The 19555-nt window shown below is 39.4% G+C and overlaps 1 long non-coding RNA gene across 1 annotated transcript; it reads left to right on the top strand.

The window, feature by feature from the left end:
• The first annotated feature begins 5157 nt into the window (after window positions 1-5157).
• On the top strand, window positions 5158-14607 carry LOC122137545. The gene is made up of 3 exons (XR_006154936.1): window positions 5158-5259; window positions 13667-13813; window positions 13972-14607. It is a non-coding gene; the product is annotated as an uncharacterized LOC122137545 (long non-coding RNA).
• The last annotated feature ends 4948 nt before the right edge of the window (window positions 14608-19555 follow it).

Raw genomic sequence — 19555 nt, 5'->3', positions numbered from 1 at the left:
TAAGGTATTAAGTAACGATCATGTTCCATGGAGACATCTCGTAAATTTCCTACCGTGAATATATCAAAACAATTTTTTTGATTACTAATATGCATAGCTAAGAACTTCATTTGGACAACTTAAAGACAATTTTCTCAATATTTCCTTTTTTTATTTATTTATTTTTTCTTTCTTTTTTTCCTTTTTTTTTGCACCATCAAATTGTTGTAATTTTCAAATAATTGTATCTCAGCCAAATATTTTCTTATACTAACAAACCATACACCAATGGAAAGCATATTTATTCAAAAAATAAAAAAAAAATAAAAAATAAAAATATAAAATTTTTGGTCCAGGGTCACATATAGGACCAAGTTCATGAAGGCCACACAAAATCTGGAGATTGTAATATTTTTTGCCACTTATTATTGTATTTTTCTGAGTTATGATCACAATGTTAACTCAGTAGACCACCCCCAAGTTTTCTCAGCTGAAGTAAACATTTGCTATGTTAGGGATAATGCACAAAGCTGTTAATGCTGTTCGTAGTGCAATAATTGACTGGAAGGGTAAAAATGACGTCATTTTCGTCAGTTATGGCTCGTTAGAGATATCACACTTACCTCAATGAAATAAAACAATTAGAACAAACAATGAAGCAATATCAAATCAATTCAAAAAAAAAACAAAAAAAAAAATAATTATCGAGAGAGAGAGAGAGGTGACAGTTGTGTTGTGTGTGTGTTTTTTTTTTTCGTTTACCTGCGTGCGTGTGTGTGTGTGCGTGTGTGTGTGCGTGTGTGTGTGTGTGTGTGTGTGTGTGTGTTACCTGCCTCTGCGGATCTCTGTACAAACAATGAAGCTGTGTTTAGTCACTTCAAAAACAAAACAAAAAAAAAGTTGTGGGAAGCGTTGACAAGTTTGTGTCTCTTTCTGTGTGTGTGTGTGTGTGTGTGTGTGTGTGTGTGTGTGTGCGGGTTTGTAGGCATCAATTGAAGCAGCACATTAATACTGAACGGTGATTAAACCGACTTGGAACCTACCTGTGCATTAAACGGTTTTAATGCACACCTTCAAGCAAATCAGAATCGAGTATTCAGACAGACCATGGTATAATTTAATATATAACATTCTTGAGATTATTTTTGTGTTTGACATTATTATTTTATATTTGAATGCTGATACCTTGAGTAACATTAAAGAAAAACACATTTTGTGAGAAAATAAAGGAAGCCAGAGGTTGCACCAGCACACACGTTTTACAGTGTACTCCAATTATTTATTAAGTATGATTAAAAACTTTTATTTTTTAGTTTCATTGTATCCTGTTTTGTCTCATGTCTCAAGAATCAGTGTGCTCTCAGTGATACACTGCGGTTTGTAAACTGATCTGTGCGTTCACCCCTCTGGGTATCTGTCTGCAGAGCTCTAAAGACAACACTTCATGAAAGCTCATTTGAGCCTGTCTCTCTCTTTTCCCACGTACCGCTGTCAGAAGACATCTCGTCAACACCATTGTGACTGTGCTATCACTGATGGTTGAGGTAATTAACCCTGGAATTAAAACTGTCAGATCAAACAGGAGACAACTGCCTCCCTTTCCAATCCCTCTCTCCCTATTTCTGTTCTCACAACTTAACTTCTCTTAAGATGGTTTGATTCAAAAACGTTTTTTTTTTTTTTTTTTTTTTTCATGGAAAAATTTTGTAGACACAGGGAAAATTAAACTGGCATCAACTCCTCCAGCAGTGACAGAATTATCATAATTACTTTGCACTGATAACGCAAACATACTGTTATTTTACAGCTTGGGTTGTGATTGTATCAATTCCCCAATTCCAGGCCACAATAAAGCCTTGAAGCTACATCTTCCAAAGTAGGCAAAGTTCTTACTTGGTGAACTATTTTTCTTTTCTTTTAACTGGTCATACAAATGTTTTCTGGTAATGTAAAGCTATTCCATTCATCCAAAAGGCAAGCCTTCAAAAAACTAATTGGACACAGGTTAGCATCAAATATAATATAATGTAAATTCATGTGTATAAAAAAAGACATTTACACTTAATTTCGATAGTCCACTACATCTAACTCTCGTTAATTTGCAATAAATAACTCTCATTAGTGTATTAGTAGACTGTTAGGTTAAGGTTAGGGTACACTTTATTTTAACAACCTATTTTCACTATTAACTAGTTGCTTATCAGCATGCATATTACCAGCATATTGGTTGTTTATTAGTACTTATAAAGCACTGTTAATGCCTTATTCTACATGACCATATTTTAGATCCCTTAAACCTACCACATACCTAAACCTAAAAATGATCTTACTAACTATTAATAAGCAGCAAGTTAGGAGTTTATTGTTGGACAATTCTTATATGTGTTCCCTAATATCTAGTGCTACCATGTAAAGTTAGTAGAATATGTTGCAAAGTTTCTTGTCAGTAGAATTTCTATTTAGGGACCATCAAAATAAAGTGTTAGCAGATTTTAAGCTACTTTTGAAATGAGATCAATAGAGAAATAAGCTTTGCATACTGGTTTAGTTATAGCAGGCCACACTGACGAGCCCAAAACCTGACCGCTTCTATCTGTCTTACCAAAAATCTTAACATGGTATGGGTTTTAAAGTGCACTGAAGCTAAGCAGGGCTGAGCCTGGTCAGTACCTGGATGGGAGACCTCCTGGGAAAACTAGGTTGCTGCTGGAAGAGGTGTTAGTGAGGCCAGCAGGGGGTGCTCACCCTGCGGTCTGTGTGGGTCCTAATGCCTCAGTGTAGTGATGGGGACACTATACTGACAAAAAGCACCGTCTTTCGGATGAGACGTTAGGTCCTGACTCGGTTTAAAAATTCTGTGGTCAAGAAAAAGAAAAGATACTGTATAGTTCACCAGTAGGGGTGTTTAACCCCGGCATCCTGGCCAAATTCGCCCATTGGCCTCTGACCATCATGGCCTCCTAACCATCCCCATACATTGATTGGCTTCATCACTCTGTTTCCTCTCCACCAATAAGCTGGTGTGTGGTGGGCGTTCTGCGCAATATGGCTGCCGTCGCATCATCCAGGTGGATGCTGCACACTGGTGGTGGTTGAGGAGATACCCCCTTCTATGTAAAGCGCTTTGAGTGCCCAGAAAAGCGCTATATAAATGTAAGGAATTATTATTATTATTATAATGCCAACAACCATCAAAGTTAATTGTTTTTTTTTATGTTTCAGAAAAGATTTTGTCAAGTTGCTTCAAAGTTTGACTTTACACGATGCCATATAATAGTAATTACAACTTTCTAATCAAGGCTAATCAAATGTCACCAACAATTTAAACTTTTGTTCCATAGGATTATTGAATGATTCTTGGCAACCACTGAAAGTTTTCAAGACTTCTCTGAGAAGCAAGTGACCAGGTTTAACCTGATCTCTGGTTATCTGGTGTGATTCCAACTTTTTTGAACACCAATTAGTGTCAGTCAGTCACAAAGCATCAGCTTCTTTATGAAGCGGTGGGTTTCTTTTCTCTGCCGCTCTCTGGCTCATAATGAAGCTTCTAGAAGAACTGAGCAGCTCTCTCAGCAACATCATCTGTCATTACCAAATGTGTGGCTTCAGCAGGGAGAGCCCAGTTACAGGTCAAGTGCTGCCGACCTGCACAAATGGCTCTCTTCCATATTGTATTATCATAGGAGCTTGAGAGGGCGTGGGTTATTTTAGTTGAAAGTGCCTTGCCACCAAATGCAGTCCTGAGAGTGGATAGAAAAGCAAACAAACAAGGTCAGGAGTCAGCGCCATTATGGCAGGTGAGATTTTTGGAAGCCAGATGTCATATTTTGGCTGGTAAGTATTGCAAATTTGAACTCTTCTTCCCTAGTATGTGCTGTGACTTCATATGATAGGCACAAGACATATATACAGTATATATATATATATATATATATATATATATACATATACATACTAATCATTATACATAGACATATATACAGTATATATATATATATATATATATATATATATACACGTATACTTATACATATATATATATTCAATTAAATTCAAGTATATTTGTATAGCGCTTTTTACAATACAAATCCTTGCAAAGCAACTTTACAGAAAATTAAGTTTCTACAATATCTAGTAGTAGATTATCAGTGATGACAGATGTCAGTTTATGTGCATACGACAGACATGTTCAGAAAAATCAATTAAAGACGTAAACAAACAGACGATTAACACTATTAACAGCAATTATGCAATCAAACTTATAGCAAAATGTGGTAGTTCTGTATGTTGTTTCAGGGTTAGCATCATCTGAGGTCCTCTGAGGGGTTGGCATCATCCTTTCTCAGGTGTCTTGGATCCAGACTGGAGCTTGTGTAAATCCTAGTTACTCCCGTGGCAAAACAGAGAAATAAATAGAGACATAATTAGTGTAGCTGCTGTTCCAACCAAGTAAAATTAATAGTTTAACCCAAGCTAAAGAATAATAATGCGCATTTGATCACATATAACTTTAGTCCAAAATTATGAGATGCATTAATTGAATGCTTGGCCAAAGAGATGTGTTTTTAATCTAGATTTAAACAGAAAAAAAGTGTGTCTGAACCCCAAACATCATCAGGAAGGCTATTCCAGAGTTTGAGAGCCAAATGCGAAAAAGCTCTACCTCCTTTAGTGGACTTTGCTATCCTAGGTACTACCAAAAGTCCAGTATTTTACACGGAACTTAATAGGTAGCCAGTTCAAAGACTGTAGTATTGGTGTAACGTTTGAGCCGACGAGACGTCCCATGTGCAAGCTTTTATTGGTCAGAGACGTGTTCATAACAGGTATGTGTCAAACAATGGCAAACAGGTATATAAAGGGCAAGACACAAGAATAATCCTAGGGCAAGCATGGGTCTTCAATGAGCGAACAATATCCAGACAGGGTAATCCAAAGGGTAAATCCAAAAATACAAAAGCAAGAATCAAAAAAAGGTAAACAATCCAAAAAAAAAACCCCACGAAGGCAAGACAAAGCAGGAAACGAGACAACCTGGGCTAAACAATACTCGGCAGTGAATGGTGGTGTGAGACTGAGTTATATACTGACAGGATAATGAGGTAACGAGAAGGGAGGAGCTAATCAATTACTGTTGAAACTAACAAGATGGGAACAAGGGAACACAGAAACAATGGGGAACGAGAACATTTCAAAATAAGAGTCCACAAAACCAAAGACAGGGGAACATAGACTGGGATCCTGACAATTGGGGTAATATGATCATATTTTATTGACCTGGTAAGGACTCGAGTCACTGCATTTTGGACTACCTGTAGCTTGTTTATTGAAGATGCAGGACAACCACTTAGAAGTGCATTACAATAGTCCAGTCTAGAGGTCATGAATGCATGAACTAGCTTTTCTACATCAGAAACAGGTAACATGTTTCGTAGCTTGGCAATGTTTCTAAGATGGAAGAATGCTGTTTTTGTAACATGGGAAATATGATTTTCAAAAGACAAGTTGCTTTCTAATATAACACCCAGATTTTTGACTGTAGAGGAAGTAACAGTACATCCGTCTAGTTGCAAATTGTAATCTATGAGATTCTGTGTAATCTTTTTTTGGTCCAAAAACTAATATCTCTATCTTATCTAAATTTAATAGGAGAAAATTATTGGTCATCCAATCTTTTACATTTTTAACACACTCTGTTAGCTTGGATAATTTAGAAGTTTCATCTGGTCTTGTTCAGATATATATAGTTGAGTATCATCAGCATAACAATCTAAACTAATCCCGTATTTTCTAATAATATTACCAAGGGGCAACATGTATATTGAAAATAGCAGAGGATCTAGGATAGATCCTAGTGGCACTCCAAATTTTACTGGTAATAAATGAGATGACTCTCCATTTAAATAAACAAAGTGGTAGCGATCAGACAGGTAGGATCTAAACCATCTTAAAGCCTGCCCTTGAATACCTGTATAGTTTTGTAATCAATCTATGAGTATGTCATGATCTATGGTGTTGAACACAGCACTAGGATCAAATAAAACTAGCAATGAGATGCAGCCTTGGTCTGACGCAAGAAGCAAGTCATTTGTAATTTTAACAAGTGCAGTTTCTGTGCCGAGGGTGGCCCCCTGCATCTGCCCCCATGTCACATCCACAGCAGCCTCCAGCAAGTGGCGCCATGGAGCTGGGCATAGGCAGGCCACCTCACCCATCCGGTCCCCCGTCAAACCTGGCGGTGAGCAGTAGAGCAATAGGCCCCAGGACGGGCGACCCAGAGAAGGAGGAAGCTGCTCTTGGGGGTTGGTGAAGGCACCTCTCCCACCCCTAGAGGAGGGCCAGGTGGAGAATCTGGAATATCACAACGAGAGAGCGGTTTTCAGAGCTGTCCCTGTGTCCTGGGAGAATATGGAGAGTCGCAGAGAGACCAACATCAGACCGCACTCCTCCCTCGCCAGCAGGCAGTAGCGGGCAGTTCAAGAGTGTCAACAAAGGTCCTACTCACGCACACTCTGCCAACCTGTGGAACCAGGTAAGCTCTTTCTCCACACACTCACACTGTGTTCCACCTCGCTGCCCCACTGCGTGTACGGCGGTGGTTCCATTGGTCCTGCTTGCACGGTATCTGGGTGTCTGGCTAGCGCCACCCAGCCCATCTCGTTGGCTTCTGCGGACCATCAGCCTCGGCTATGCGATTCAGTTCGCCCAGCGTTCCCCCCAAGTTCAGTGGCATCCGCTCCTGTCTAGAGGACAGAGATCGCAGTCCTACTGGTGAAGGATATGATACAGCCTGTCCCTCCAGCCGATATGAAGACAGGATTTTACAGCCCCTACTTCATTGTACCCAGGAAAGGTGGTGGGTTACGACTAATCTTGGAACTTTGTGTCTTGAACCTGGCCCTTCACCGGTTACCGTTAAAGATGTTGATGTAGGAACGCAACTTAAGGGGCATCCGTCCCCAAGATTGGTCTAAAGGATTGGACCTAAAGGACGCGTACTCCATGTGTCGTCCCTTCCGCCCCACAAACCATTGCTGAGGTTCACGTCTGAAGGACGAGCATATAAGTACGAGGTCCTTCCCTACACACATTTTCGGTCTACAATTCGTGCCTAGAGTTCTGGCCGGCTGACTCCCAGGTAACCCTGAGGCCCCGCCCAGCTATGTGCCTAAGGTTCCCACTTCTCCCTTCAGGGGTCAGTTGGTAAGCCTGCAAGCACTGCCCCCGGAAGAGGCAGACCCAGCCCTAGCTTTGCTTTAGATGCTTAAGATGCTATGTTGACTGGACACAAAGCTCAGACCAGCTCTTTGTCTGTCACGGAGGCCGGCAGAAGGGGAATGCCATCTCCAAGTAGAGGGATGGCCCACTGGATTGTGGAGTGCCATCACCCCTGGCTTATCAGGCACAGGGTGTGCCCTGCCCATTCAGGTTGCGAGCTCACTCCAACTAGAAGTGTGGCGTCCTCCTGGGCGCTAGCTTGTGGTGTCTCGCTGGCAAAAAAAATCTGTAGAGCTGCGGGGCTGGGCGGCGACCAGTAACATGTTCGATAGATTCTATAGCCTTTGTGTGGAGCCGGTATTCTCCTGTGTTCTCACCTCAAATGGCCAGAGAAGCACCGAGAGGCCCCGGCTTCGGGTCGGGTTGCTAAAACCGCTCCGGAGAGTCCATACCGTAGACCGTGTTGAGCTCCTCCGTCCCCTCGGCAGCCAGACGTGGCAGAGCGTCCAGGCCCAGGCCCTCACTCGATAAATCCTTCAGAACCGGTAGAGGCCTGAGTTCCATATGTAGAGACCTAAGTGGATCCCATATGTTTAAAGTCCACGGTATAGCCTCAGAGATGTGTTTTCCCGGCATACTTCTGCCATTTCCAAGAGGGTTCAAATCACCTCCAAAATTCCATATGCACCTAAACGGATGCCATATGTGTATCCAAAGTGGTACGGGTATGTTTTCCCAGTGTTATCCAGTCTTACTGATTGGGTGGTGCCATAGCAGCAGTAGCTGGTCTCCTTGTGGTAAGCCCTGGCCTGCGCGAATATGGAGAGTCGCAGAGAGACCAACATCAGACCGCACTCCTCCCTCGTCAGCAGCAGTAGCGGGCAGTTCAAGAGTGTCAACAAAGGTCCTACTCACGCACACTCTGCCAACCTGTGGAACCAGGTAGCTCTTTCTCCCACACACTCACACTGTGTTCCACCTCACTGCCCCACGCGTGTACGGCGGTGGTTCCATTGGTCCTGCTTGCACGGTATCTGGGTGTCTGGCTATCGCCACCCAGCCCATCTCGTTGGCTTCTGCGGACCAATCAGCCTCGGCTATGCGATTCAGTTCGCCCAGCGTTCCCCCCAAGTTCAGTGGCATCCGCTCCTGTCTAGAGGACAGAGATCGCAGTCCTACTGGTGAAGGATATGATAGAGCCTGTCCCTCCAGCCGATTTGAAGAGGGGGCGTTACAGCCCCTACTTCATTGTACCCAAGAAAGGCGGTGGGTTACAACCAATCTTGGACCTGTGTGTCTTGAACCGGGCCCTTCACCAGTTACCGTTCAAGATGTTGATGTAGGAACGCAACTTAAGGAACGAACGTACCCAAAGCACGCTTGCAGCGATGGACCTAAAGGACGCGTACTCCATGTGTCGTCCCTTCCGCCCCACAAACCATTGCTGAGGTTCACGTCTGAAGGACGAGCATATAAGTACGAGGTCCTTCCCTGCACACATTTTCGGTCTACAATTCGTGCCTAGAGTTCTGGCCGGCTGACGTCCAGGTAACCCTGAGGCCCCGCCCAGCTATGTGCCTAAGGTTCCCACTTCTTCTCCCTTCAGGGGTCAGTTGGTAAGCCTGCAAGCACTGCCCCCCCGGAAGAGGCAAACACAGCACTACCCACTCTATAGATGATTAAGATGCTATGTTGACCGGACACAAAGCTCAGACCAGCTCTTTGTCTGTCACGGAGGCCGGCAGAAGGGGAAGGGGAATGCCATCTCCAAGTAGAGGATGGCCCACTGGATTGTGGATGCCATCACCCTGGCTTATCAGGCACAGGGTGTGCCCTGCCCATTCAGGTTGCGAGCTCACTCAACTAGAAGTGTGGCGTCCTCCTCGGCGCTAGCTTGTGGTGTCTCGCTGGCAAAAATCTGTAGAGCTGCGGGCTGGGCGACTCGTAACATGTTCGATAGATTCTATAGCCTTTGTGTGGAGCCGGTATCCTCCTGTGTTCTCACCTCAAATGGGCAGAAGCACCGAGAGGCCCCGGCTTCGGGTCGGGTTGCTAAAACCGCTCCGGAGAGTCCATACCGTAGACCGTGTTGAGCTCCTACGTTCCCTCGGCAGCCAGACGTGGCAGAGCGTCCAGGGCCAGGCCCTCACTCGATAAATCCTTCAGAACCGGTAGAGGCCTGAGTTCCATATGTGAGACCTAAGTGGATCCCATATGTTTAAAGTCCACGGTAATAGCCTCAGAGACGTGTTTTCCCGGCATACTTCTGCCATTTCCAAGAGGGTTCAAATCACCCCAAAAATTCCATATGCACCTAAACGGATGCCCATATGTGTATCCAAAGTGGTACGGGTATGTTTTCCCAGTGTTATCCAGTCTTACTGATTGGGTGGTGCCATAGCAGCAGTAGCTGGTCTCCTTGTGGTAAGCCCTGGCCTGCGCCAAAAAGTAGAGGCGCAGGTGGCTTCCACAGGACACTGGAAGGGGGAGTATCTGTGGCCCTTTAGTAGGGATCCCAATTCGTCGGTCACCGACGTAACGTCAAGAGTGACAGACTAAAAGGTAACCCTCATTCCCTGAAGGAGGGAATGGAGACGTCATGTCCCGTACCACTGCTGAGCGGCCAGGTCACCGGCTCAGCTCCTCAGCAGAAACCAAATATGCAGTGCACCTGCATAGACATGATAATCAAAACCAAACACTCAAAATAGGCATTTTCAAAATGATATAATGAATGATCCGTGGGATATTTTGAGCTGACTTCACAGACACATTCTGGGAACACATGAGACATTTTACAATATTACATATTGTAAAAAGGCACATAATACAGTAGGTCTTCATTAACTAACAATAAGCAATACATTTGTTGCAGCATTTATTACTCTTATCAGTCTTCATTGCTAGTTTATGTCCACTAAATAATTTTAACCAATACAACTTTTAACATTTTAATAACGAAGCTTGAAATTACCATGGATTAAGATTAATAAATGTTTTAGAACTATTATTCATTGTTAGTTAATGTTAACTAATGTTAACAGAGAGAACCTTATTATAAACTGCTACCAATATATCAATGTCCAATATCAGTGCAATATCATATAAGCAAGTCTCTTTGAATATGGAAATGAAGTACAAACACAGGATCAAGGTTTTATTTCCTGTCTGTGTGGAAACTTTCTCTTTTTAGCCTACTGCCATTGAAATGCATCCATGTAAAATAATTTCCTGCAAACAACATTTACACTGCAAATGCTTCATAAACTTAATAGATCTTTGAAGAGTGTCAGTTTTTTAATAGATAATGTATAAATGCATGCAATAGACTCTGTTTCACTTTGTCACAAGAATATGGGACTGTTTGCATTCTTGTGTTGCCTTTATCTAATCTGCAGTATCACGACGGCTTCTTCTTGTTGCTATGAAAACAGGCAGAAAACTCTGAGTAAAACGTCTCAGGCAAGAACACAGAGTTTTCCACACAGACTCTAGAAACAACACAGCACTCTGTTCCAACTATTTAGCAAGCTAGCAGAAAGTGTGAGGGCCCGCCGCATCGCTTCCACAGCAGAGAGTCAGTTGCGGCTTCATTTTCTCTCATTCAGCTCGAGGCCTCTGCATCCAGATCGATATTGTCCATTGCACCGTGGTCCGGCTTAGGCTTCCCCCTCCTCCCCGCAGCGCCTGTGCCGTGCACACTTCATCCCCTGTCTGTCACCAGTTAATCTCGCGGTTTTGTTTTATTGGTTCCGTCGAATAGCCGTGCCGTGATCTGCTGGCGTATCTCAGCCCTACGCTACTGAATCTATCAACCTTTAAAAGTTAACAAGTTGTCTAGGGAAATGCCATTTGTTACCGGTCCAATAGGAAATGTCAGTGTCTAATAAAATGGTGACGGTTGATACACATGTCAATAGTGGCAGAGGCTGTCCGATGCGTGCTCTCTTGGGTGCCGAGGAGGAAGCAAACTTAAAACGGCAGCCACCTGAAACGCCGCTCTCCGCCAGCCCTGCAGGAAATGAACATTGTCAGGAAATAAATCATCCTATTAAGGAAACGCACCATTCCTCGTACCAAACTAAGGCCGTGTTGACGAGGCCCCTTACCACAAATGACGCAGACAATCAGACTTTCCTCCCAGCGCTCTTGCAAGTATTCATCAACGAGCATTTCAATTTCCTGAGACGCTCGATGGCCAATCGGCCATCCACTGAGGCTGATGGTAATGAGTGCGCTGCTTCTGTCTGTCTCGCGTTTTCTCTCCTCTCTGTGCAACAACAATTACTACTTCAATCACATTCATTTGGGCCCCATAATTGACTAGTATAATTTACAGCCCTGTGTTTTCCTGTTATGAAAACCTGATTGGTTTTAGTGCAATGAGAGTCGCAGGGCTCATCTAGAGATCCACAGAGACCACATGTGTAGCGTTACTGCCGAATGACATAAAACTCATTAAAACTAAATTTCTCAAAATCTTTTTGGGAGGGATCAGTTTACTGCTTCACCCTTGATGTCTCAAATTCTCTTTGGAGGAAACATGGGGTTAAATAGCCTGTGAGATGTCATCTTTCATTTCATTATTGTGATTTAAAGGAATAGTTCCCTCAAACATGACATTATGTGTCAATCCTGACTTTATCTCTTCCTTGGAAGGTAAAAAGAGGTGTCGAGATGTTTTTCATGCAAGAGGTGTCGAGATGTTTTTCATGCAAAGTACACAGCATTGTTAAGCATAGAAAACACCCTGCACTAAAAAAAAAAAAATTGGTGTAGGTTTTAAGAAGGTTTTCTGTTTAAACTGAGAATTTGCTGAATACTGAACATGAAAATTTAATTTAGGCTGAAATAGTATATTTTTGCAAAACATAATCTTGTACAGTAAATGTCCAATAATCAAAAAAAATAAAATAAAATAAAAATAAAGCAGTATAAACATATTCTAAATCTTCTAAAATATTTCAGTGAGTTTCTCACACCAGTCTTTTGCACACAACACTTTTGTATTACAAAGAAAAAAAAGGAAGTCATACAGTTTGGAACAACATGAAGGTAGAATTTTCATTTAGTTCTAACTGTTCTTTTAACACAACAAGCATTTCTTGAGTGGGTTAGTAACATTTACATTACCAGAGTCCTCAGCTCAATGCCAAGGCAGTGCAGTATAGTTGTCATATTGGATGAGAATGAGTTATAAAGGAGAGAGTGCTGTTATGCGATCACCATAGAGGCGCTATTAATCTTGTTTTTGCATCTGTACTTGCAAGGTCAATCATTGCTGTGTTAAGAAAGTTATTTCCTGCACCTTAATTCAAAATAAATAGCTTGACATGACAAAAAATGGCATTAAAGGTGAGTTGTTTATATTTTTCCGTGTTAAAATATTTTATTATATATCAGCTTAATGCAACTATACTGTAAATAAGTGTTGTGAATTTGGGGCTTATCTAATTGTCTGATTTGTTGGGAAACCTGTTTGGAAACAGACAATTCGGTTTACTGGAGACTAACTATGTTCTTGTAGCTGATTGACTGTTTTTACTTTCTATTTGTCAAATATTCCTAAAAAAAAAAAAAAAAAAAAAAAAACATCAGTAAAGCACAGCTGTTGTTGATAATAAGAAATGTTTCTTGAGCAGCAAATCAGCATATTAGAATGATTTCTGAAGGATCATGTGACACTGAAGACTGCAGTAATGATGCTGAAAATTCAGCTTTGCATCACAGGAATAAATTATGTTTTAAAATATATCCACATAGAAACTTTTTACAGTATTACTGTATTTTTGGTCAAATAAATTCATCCTTAGTGAGTGTGGACTTCCTTCAAAAACAAAACAAAACCAAATCTTACAGACCCCAAAGTCTGCCATCCTGTTTTGTATCAATCAATCAATCAATCAATCTTCACAATTTAGTCTTCATAAGATGTTCTGTACAGATAGAACAAGAACATTGTCTGTCTTCTAGACTGCAATAGCCACTTTACATGTAGTTTTGATTTTGTTTAGTTGGACAAAGTCATAGCTCATTGTGTCAGCTCAAGTGTCAGCAGACAGCCACACCGGTCCTGGAAAGAGCTGGAGGAAAGATGATTTCCCTAAAGACACTAACAGCAGTATATTATGTAAAGAGTGCAGTGCTTTTCATAAAACATTGATTACCAGGGCTTTTCTCCAACTTGGAGGTCTGATATTATCAAAGGGGTAAAAATGTGACTAATCTCCAAATTTCCCTTCATTTATGTGTTTTATATTTAAATATGTTACTAGATTATCAGAACTTATCAAAACACAATCACAATTTTAAACTTAAACACAATCACAATCCAAAAAAATAAAAAAAAAAAAAATAAAAAACATCATAAATACTAATCACCCCTAATACTTAAAAGTTAATTGCTTTGATTGATTCCACCCCCCGTTCTCCATCGTGGCTCCATCTCTTTTTCTGTCCCCGCTTTCAGGCCGTCTGGGGTCGAGATTATTTTCAAGAAAAGCTCCTCTGTTTTTCCCGGTCCTGAGATCACTGTCTTCCTACTGGGACTTTGACTGAAACAGAATACGCAGACATGGTCTTCCAGGACCACTGGCCTCTTTCCAGATATCTCGAGGTAACACACACACACACACACACACACACATACTGCGTTCTATCTGCTGACCCTTACCGTGGAACCAGCTCAGCTCTCCCTGTTACTGTTTTTGGAAGATGAATATTGATTGGGCCGCTGTTATAGCACTAGTCGCTGTCTTCCTCTCTCTGCCTCAGTGTCACGGGGGACTTGAGACATTGGCCCCTAATAATAGGCCAGTAAGAACACCTCTCTACTCTGGAGATATGGAGCAAGTTTCATTCTGTCCTCTCCTCCACTGGAAGATTGGATCGTGGACCACTAAAGGGTTCTTTCAGCAGCTCAGGATAGACATGAGATTCTCTGTGACAATGGAGGTTGTATGCCACATGGAATTGAAGATGTTTGACTTGTTTTAAGTTATAGTTTAAAGTAGTGTGCCACTGAAGTCATGCATTACAGTGATTTTACCATAGTAAATGGTCTTCTTAGACACAACACAAACATATTTTACAAATTAATACATGAAGACCATACTTCAGTAGCAATAGTTTGATAAAAAACAATATTTAATCAAAAGCCATAATTTATTAATTATAATTATATCATATATATATATGGTGTGTGTGTGTGTGTGTGTGTGTGTGTGTGTGTGTGTGTGTATAAAACGGTATAAGAGTTTTTATATGCTAAAGCAATTACACAGCATTACACAGATTTTACCATGGTAAATGATCTTCTGAGGCACAACATGTAGCTGTTTTACAACTTCATCATTGTAAAATTTATGTAGTTCAGCATGTGTACTTCATAAAAGAAACCAATATTTAATCAAAACTCACATTCATTAATGGCAATAATTGGAATACAATTATTCTATTTATTCATTAGGCTATACTGTAAAAAAAAAAAAAAAAAAAAAAAAAAAGAAAAAAATAATATTTTTATTTATTTTTAAAAGCAAAAAAATGCTGGTTAGTGTCATATATTGCAGTCAGGCTGATTCAGTCTATATTTAAACATATATTTTTAAATGAACCTTTTTAAAGTAAATCCTAAATAACAATCCATAGGAAGCTGTGTGCCACATTCATGGAAATAAATATGTCTGGCTTGTTTTAAATTTAAATTTAACGCAGCATTATACCACTTCAGACATGCATTGCAGTAATTTTACCATTTACCATTTACTTAGGTACAACATGAAGCTATGTAAAACTTATCTACTGTTAAGTCAATTTAGCATACACTTTTTCAGTTACCTTTAGAAGGAAAAAATGTTGATTGGTGATTTAATGCAGTCAGGTTATTACAGTCTTGCTATTTTCAGTTTTGCTATTTTGAAGAATATTTTTTAATTAACTTTTAAATTAACTTTTTAAAAGTAACTTTTTTTAGTTAACAAAACAGTTTCACAGTGCAATCACAAGTGTGTCTACACGAAAAGCTTCAAGTGTTACCCATTCATTGGAATAGGATCAATTTTTAAATATATATATATATTTTTTAAATATATAAACATTTTAAAAGATTGCTTTTATAATAACATTCTTGCATGTTGGATTCGTAATTAACCTTTGGAACAATTCAGCTGAATGAAAATGGCATTTTGATGTTTCATTATTATAAAGAAGATTTAGTATAGGTAAAAAAAAAATAAATGAATAAAAAAAGTACATAAAAAAAAAGATAATATTTGAAGCACTTTAGAAGTATACTGCTATCTGACATACTTTGCATGCAGAGAAAAAGTATAGTCTTACAGTTGTGCCCTGACATTTTTGTGCCTTTTTCTGTGTCATTCCTTAACCTCTATCTTAATACTAGACTGAATTACCCGAGACCATCAAAATTGTTATATCACACACATTCACCATTGAAGGATTTCTCAAGACCCCCTAGATAAGCCATTTAATTTCCGCCTGTGGCTGGGAACACTGGAAGAATACAATTATTTTATCTAAGTTGTCAACTTATTACCGGATTCTTGAGCTGCTGCGTTTTCTATGAGCCAAAAAGAAATAACAATTTTGTCATTTTCATTAGAAAAAAAAAGATGAAGATGACGAAGAAAAAAAAAATCCTCTACACTTTTAAAATGTTCATTTACATAAGCATATAAGGAGCTTATGTTTTTGGCCACAAAAGTCTTTATGCAATGCAAACATTATTTCCCTGTTATTTGCATTTGCATTGAAATATGCACATTTTTAAGCATTAAAATCTATCCACATTCACCCTAAGTGTGATTTCAAATCATATAAAAATCTCACTTCTGATAGTTTTGCATTATTGTGATTTCTCTTGTTTGCTCATATTCTCGGTTATGAATCTTTTACTTCTCTTTGAAGCATACTAACATTCCGTAAACCTTTAGCAGAACCCATCACTCAACTCGGCTTACAGTAACTGGGGAGTTTTGTGAGCACTTTGAAGATGGTTTGTTAAAGTGTTGAATTAATAAAATCTTAGCCATAAAGTGACACCATCTAAACAAATATTACCCTTCATTTTTCTCTTAGAAGTGTCACTCAGCAGTAAAGTGGTAAATGTAAGATCTTAATTGTGTTTTCTTTATTTAAAGCAGCACATATGAATCCTAACCTCTTTTACATATGAGTCAAAGTGTAAAGGGGTCATTACCGTAGCTTTTTTCTTCTTCATTATTTCCGTATCTCTCTCGCCACGAAGCAAACTCAATTATCCAGCTACATTTTGGCCCTCTGATGAATCTTCAAATTATGCTTTTTTGCCTGTTTAATTTTTTATGCAAGCATTATATCTGGAGTTTAACTGCAAGTACCATTTTATTGAATATATCATTGAGAACTATTTTTAAATCTGAAGTGGACAGTCATGAAATAGATAGCAGATTATATTTAATTGACAAATTACATAGCCGTGATTAGTTTTTCTGCAGATTAGTCTTTGTAATGTGATCCTACATGCAAATGTACTGCCAACCGGCTATTTTCAGCTTGGATTTTAGTTATGAAGCTTTACTTATTCATGATGGGGCAGCTATGGCCTAATGGTTAGAGAATTGGACTTGTAATCAGAAGTTTGCAGGTTCGAGTCTCGGTGCTGGCAGGAGTTGTAGGTGGGTGGGGAGTGAATGAACAGCGCTCTCTTCCACCCTCAATACCCATGACTGAAGTGCCCTTGAGCAAGGCACTGAACCCCCAGAGGCTCCCTGGGCGCTGGATATAGCTGCCCACTGCTCCGGGTGTGTGTTCACTTCTCACTGCTGTGTCTGTGCACTTGGATGGGTTAAATGCAGAGCATCAATTCCGAGTATGGGTTACCATACTTGGCAAATGTCACAACTTTCACTTTCATGATTTATAAAATTAAAAGACAAAACCACAGGCAAATGCATATAGTCATTTTACCGTAACTCTGTGAAGACAGTAGTTAAAAACTGTTCTATTGTGTTATTTAGTAAATATGTATCACATGTGATTTGTCAGCACATATGAAGTTCAACAAATTGCATAATTTAATCACATCAATAAACAGTAATTCTTAAACAACAACAACAACAACAAAACAAAACAACAACAACAACAACAAAAAACATGCAAGACATGTAAGAGGATTCTTCAATAATAAAATAAAATAAAATAAAATAAAATAAAATAAAATAAAATAAATTAAGGGTTTGGATTATCATGATATTTAATGACAGCATTTTTATTTATTTATTTATTTATTTATTTATTTATTTATTTATTTGTGTATTTATTTATTTATTTATTTATAATTTCCATGCATAATCCTGAATCCTGAGACAAGAGAGTGAGAGAAAAAAAGTGCATTAGTACAATTAACTATATGCATATGCAAATAATGTTTAATATACTAAACAAATTATTACAACTGTAAAACAATACAAATTTAAATAAAATACAAAACAGCTACATGGTTACATCACAACGCTAACCAGTGTAGGCAGCACTCGGCACAGCAATGCAAGTATTATGAAAAGTCTTGTGCTGTGTGTGGGCACTGGAGCAAGGTTAGCTGGTTCTTCTGTCTCACAACACCTTGATGAAACACAGAATGGATAAAAGGAAGTGTGAAGGAAATATTTGCAGGGCGAGGAGCCCGTTGCCCTGTGCAGCTGTAAGCAAACATATTTATGAAGCCATTCTAGTGCACATTGAGCCAACATGCGGCCCCAGTGGTCCCCACTGGAGGCCCTGCTGGCCTGCCCTGCCTGACTCTCACACACACACAGGATAATTCTCATCTTCACACAAAAACACTGAGCTCTGAGCTCCAGTTCGCCACTCAATCCAATTACCATCTGATTACAGGCAGCTGCTAAAGCAGAGCGTTTTTCCTCATTAACGGCCAGACACCTAGGGCTCTTCAACCTGCACAAAGAGCAGATGAGCATGCTCAGACAAGCACATGACATGCTACCTCAAACCACCCGTAGAAGTAGCTGACATCATGTCGAAACTGAATCAAGAGGTTTAGATCTGATGTTTAGATCAATGGTCCTATCGTGGTCAAAACAGATATAAAAAGAATACTTCAAAAAATAATTACGAAGCAGGCCAAACTGCATTTTATTTTATTTTATTTTATTTTATTTTATTTTATTTTATTTTATTTTATTTTTATTTTTTTTACCAAGATTTAAACTGTTGCTACTTCATATTTATTTATTTATTACTATTTTTACTGTAAGTAGGTAGACAGACCTTGACCTTGACCTTGATTGATTTGATTTGATTTGATTTACATTTGTTGTTACATTACATTTATTAATTTTGCACTGTTTATATGCAGCTAAGTTAACTAGCTAGCTAGCTAGCTAGCTAGATAGATAGATAGATAGATAGATAGATAGATAGATAGATAGATAGATAGATTTATATTTAATCATTTAGCAGACGCTGTTATCCAAAGCAACTTACAAATGAGGACAATGGAAGCAATCAAAATCAACAAAAGAACAATGATATACAAGTGCTATAACAAGTCTCAGTTAGCTTAAACGCAGTACACGTAGCAAGGGCTTTTAAATAATATAATAAATAAAAAGGAAACAGATAGAATAGACAAAAAATAGAGCAAGCTAGTGTTAGAGGTCTTTTTTTTTTTTGCTTTGTTAATTGTATAATAAATGAAAAGAAAACAGATAGAATACAAAAATATTAGAAAGCTAGTTATATTTTTTTTTTTTTTTTTTTTTTTTACGAATAGAATTAGAATAGTGAGTGCTAAAGTTAGAGGGTCAAATAAAGATGGAAGAGATGTGTTTTAAGCTCAGCTGCTCAGATTGAGTTGGGCTGGTTATTCCACCAGGAGGGAACATTTCATTTAAAAGTCCGTAAAAGTGCTTCTTTGGGATGGCACAATAAAGCAACGTTCACTTGCAGAACACAAGCTAGATAGATAATAAATTTCAAAGCAGCTCATGTGGAAATCTGGTAAATAATTTCTGTCCATCCTGTATAATTGTAAGATAAAATGCAGGAGAACATATTTTATGTGGATTCGATAACTCAGATTGTCAGGCTTGAAGGGGATAAAAGAGACGAGACTCAATCTATATTGAGTTGGCTTGCAGGACAGCTAACACTAAATCAATTCTTTTCACTCACTGCTGGTGCCAAACAAGCCCACTTGGACCATGTGATATTCGTGTGCACACACACACACACACAAACACACACACACACACACACACACACACACACACATGCAGGTGGGCAGAAACCAAGGATGTCCCATAGCTCATGGCATGAAGCAGGTGCTAACACACAC

The sequence above is a fragment of the Cyprinus carpio genome, chromosome B6, assembly GCF_018340385.1.
Source record: "Cyprinus carpio isolate SPL01 chromosome B6, ASM1834038v1, whole genome shotgun sequence".
Taxonomy (NCBI): domain Eukaryota; kingdom Metazoa; phylum Chordata; class Actinopteri; order Cypriniformes; family Cyprinidae; genus Cyprinus; species Cyprinus carpio.
This window is presented reverse-complemented; position numbering and strand designations above follow the sequence as displayed.